The 3,693-nt window shown below is 41.4% G+C and overlaps 1 non-coding gene across 1 annotated transcript; it reads left to right on the top strand.

Annotated features, from left to right (window-relative positions):
* Positions 1 to 1,292: 1,292 nt before the first annotated feature.
* On the top strand, positions 1,293 to 1,402 carry LOC122686631. The gene has a single exon (XR_006338872.1). It is a non-coding gene; the product is annotated as a U6 spliceosomal RNA (small nuclear RNA).
* Positions 1,403 to 3,693: the final 2,291 nt, after the last annotated feature.

Below are 3,693 nucleotides of genomic sequence, written 5' to 3'. Positions count from 1 at the left end.
GAAGCTTAGCTTGAAGGATTCACTAGCATGTGAAATGAGCACAAATGTACAGTAGTTTGAAGATTCTTTGCCATCGCCCTTCTTTGGGATGGAATGAAAACTAACTTTTTCCAGTCCTGTGGCCACTGATGAGATTTCCAAATTTGCTCACATATTTATTGTGGCACTTTAACAGCATCAGCTTTTAGGATTTGAAATAGTTCAGCTGGAATTTCATCACTTCCACTAGCTTTGTTGATAATTATGCTTCTTAAGGCTCACTTGACTTCACACTCCAGGATGTCTGGCTCTAGGTGAGTGACCACACAATCATGGTTGCTTGCGTGCATTGCTAAGTTGCTTCAGTCATGTCTGACTCTTTGCGACCCTGTGGACTGTTGCCCTCCAGGCTTCTCTGTTCATGGGATTCTCCAGGCAAGAATGCTAGAGTGGGTTGCTGTATCCTCCTCCAGGGGCTCATCCTGACCCAGGGATTGAACTCGCGTCTCTTATGTCTCCTGCATTGACAGGCAGTTTCTTTCCCACTAGCGCCACCTGCAATGCCCATCATCATGGTTATCCCAGTCATTAAGATCTTTTCTTATACACTTCTTCTGTGTCTTCTTGCCACCTCTTTTAAATCGCTTCTGCTTCTGTTAAGTCCTTGCCATTTCTGTACTTTATTGTGCCCGTCTTTGAATGAAATGTTCCCTTGGTATCTCCAATTTTCTTGAAGAGATTTCTAATCTTTCCTATCCTATTGTTTTCCTCTATTTTTCTGAACTGTTCATTTAAGAAGGCCTTCTTATCTCTCCTTGCTATTCTCTGGAAATCTTCATTCCACTGAATATATCTTTCTTTTCTCCTTTGCCTTTCACTTCTCTTCTTCCCTCAGCTATGTGTAAAGCCTCTTCAGACAACCACTTTCCCCCCTACATTTCTTTTTCTTTGAGTTGGTTTTGGTCCCTGCCTCCTGTACAATGTTACAAACCTCTGTTCATAGTTCTTCAGGTACTCTGCCTACCAGATCTAATCCCTTGAATCTATTTATCACCTCCACTGTATAAGAGATTTGATTTAGGTCATACCCCAATGGCTTAATGGTTTTCCGTACTTTCTTCAATTTAAGCCTGAATTTTGCAATAAGGAGTTCATGATCTGAACCACAGTCAGCCTCTGGTCTTGCTTTGTTGACTGTGTAGAGCTTCTCCATCTTTAGCTGCGAAGGGTATAATCAATCTGACTTCAATATTGACTGTCTGGTGATAGCCACATGTAGAGTAGTCTCTTGGGTTGTTGCAAAAGGCGTTGGCGTGCTCGCTTCAGCAGCGCATATACTAAAAAAATTGGAACAATACAGAGAAGATTAGCATGGCCCCTGCGCAAGGATGACATGCAAATTCGTGAAGTGTTCCATATTAAAAAAAAAAAAAAAAAAAAGGCATTGGCTATGCCCAGCATGTTCTATTGACAAATCTTCTGGACTTTGCCTTGGTTCATTTTGCACTCCAAGGCCAAACTTGCCTGTTATTTCAGATATCTTCTGACTTCCTACTTTTGCATTTCAATCCTCTATGATGAAAAAGGATTTTTTTTTGGGGGGGGGGGGGTGTCAGTTCTAGAAGGTCTTATAGGTCTTGATAGAACCTGTCAATTTCTGCTTCTTCAGCATCAATGGCTGGGGCATAGACTTGGATTACTCTGATGTTGAATAGTTTGCCTTGTAAATGAACTAAGATTATTCTGTCATTTTTGAGATTGCACCCAAGAACTGCATTTTGGACTCTGTTGTTGTGTATGTGTATAGGGATACTCCATTTCTTCTAAGGGATTCTTGCCCACAGTGCTGTGCTGTGCATAGTCGCTCAGTTGTGTCCAACTCTTTGCAATCCCATGAACTATAACCTGTCAGTTTCCTCTGTCCACGGGGATTCTCCAGGCAAGAATACTGGAGTGTGTTGCCATGTCCTCCTCCAGGGGATCTCCCCAACCCAGAGGTTGAACCCAGGTCTCCCACATTGCAGGCAGATTCTTTACTTTCTGAGCCACCAGGAAAGCCCACAGTAGTAGATCTAACAGTCATCTAAGTTAAATCTGCCCATCTCGTCCCTTTTAGTTCACTGCTTGCCATCTTCTTCTTGATCACATTCAGTTTACCTTGCTCATGTACTTAAACTTCCAAGTTCCTATACAATATTTTTCTTTATAGCATCGACTTTATTTTCACCACCAGACATACCCACAATTGACCATCATTTCCACTGTGGCCTAGTTGCTTAATTCTGAAGTTAGTAATTGCCCTCTGCTCTTTCCCAGTAGCATTTTGGACACCTTCTGACTTGGGGGGCTCATCTTCTGGTATCATACCTTTTTGCCTTTTAGTACTGTTCATGGGGTTCTTTGACCAAGAACACTGGAGTGGTTTACCATTTCCTCCCCCAGTGGACCACATTTTGTCAGAACTTTTCACTATCACCCATCTGTCTTGGGGGGCCCTGCATGGCATGGCTCATAGCTTCATTGGGTTTCTGAAGCCCTTTCACCATGACTAGGTTATGATCCATGAAGGGGAGATAATCTGGAGGAAGTCCTAAATATAATAAATCTCCAGGAGACTAAAATGTCTGACGATCTGGTCCAATCAAAATATGACACAATTTAAGAAGAGAGCAACTCTTGCTCTAATGTGGTTTCTACTTCTTTTCATTTTCATTTTGAAAAGCAAAAAGGACATTTTTTAGTATCTTCTGTACTACAATGATGGCACAGCTTTAAATTTTGCTACACCTGAATTGATATTTCTCAAATTTTTCAGACTCTTTCCTTGTATAGGGTCTGAATTTCTGTGTCTTATTTATTGGATAATTCACCACTCACCAATTCCAGCATCTCGTGTGCATATGAGAGCCCTGCTAATTACTGATCCGAAGCATTCATTAAACTATTCTGAAACATGACAAGCACCACTCTATCACATAAAATAAGGCACAGGGTACACATGCATGCTTGCTTGTTTAGTGGTAATACGGATTTTAGTGTGCACTTGTCAACCACTTTAGGTTCTCATTATTGTCCTGCTCGCCCTAATTCAGTGATGTATCATCTTCCTGCATTTGTCTAAATCAGTTCAGCAGCAGATAAATCAAAGCTTTTCTTGCCCTTGCCCTTCCAAGCTGTTCAAATCATCCATCTGACCATGGAAGAAAGGAAATAATCACTCCCCTGGAAGAGGAAAATACCTGCATTAACTCTATAGTAAACCACGTCTCTGCATCAATGTGTGCAAATACACACATGTGGCACATGTGGGTGCACATATGCCTACACACTGATGTCATACACCTTAGGGCAGGTTCTGAAAGAAAAACATCAAAGCCTCAAAATGTTGAGCTTTTTTTTAAGAAAAACAAAGCCATTTTCAATTCTCTTCTTTAAAGAATAGAGTATATCCTCCATTTCAAAAGCCATATAAGAGGCTTTTTTTTTTTTTTATCCTCATGAGCTGTAGGAGCTAGAAATTAATTGGTCCTTTAACTGGCAACTCCTTTGACAGACAATACACCCTGGCATCTGGAGATCTAATACATTTTTCTCTTTGTGGCTCAACAGAGGAAGGATCCTAAGCCAGGATAGACTTCCTGGGAAGACCTAAAGAAGGCAGCACCCCTCTCTTGCCCCTTTTATCCCCTTTCTCGAACCCATTCCCACTTTTGA

The sequence above is a fragment of the Cervus elaphus genome, chromosome 3 (genome assembly GCF_910594005.1).
Source record: "Cervus elaphus chromosome 3, mCerEla1.1, whole genome shotgun sequence".
NCBI lineage: Eukaryota > Metazoa > Chordata > Mammalia > Artiodactyla > Cervidae > Cervus > Cervus elaphus.
This window is presented reverse-complemented; position numbering and strand designations above follow the sequence as displayed.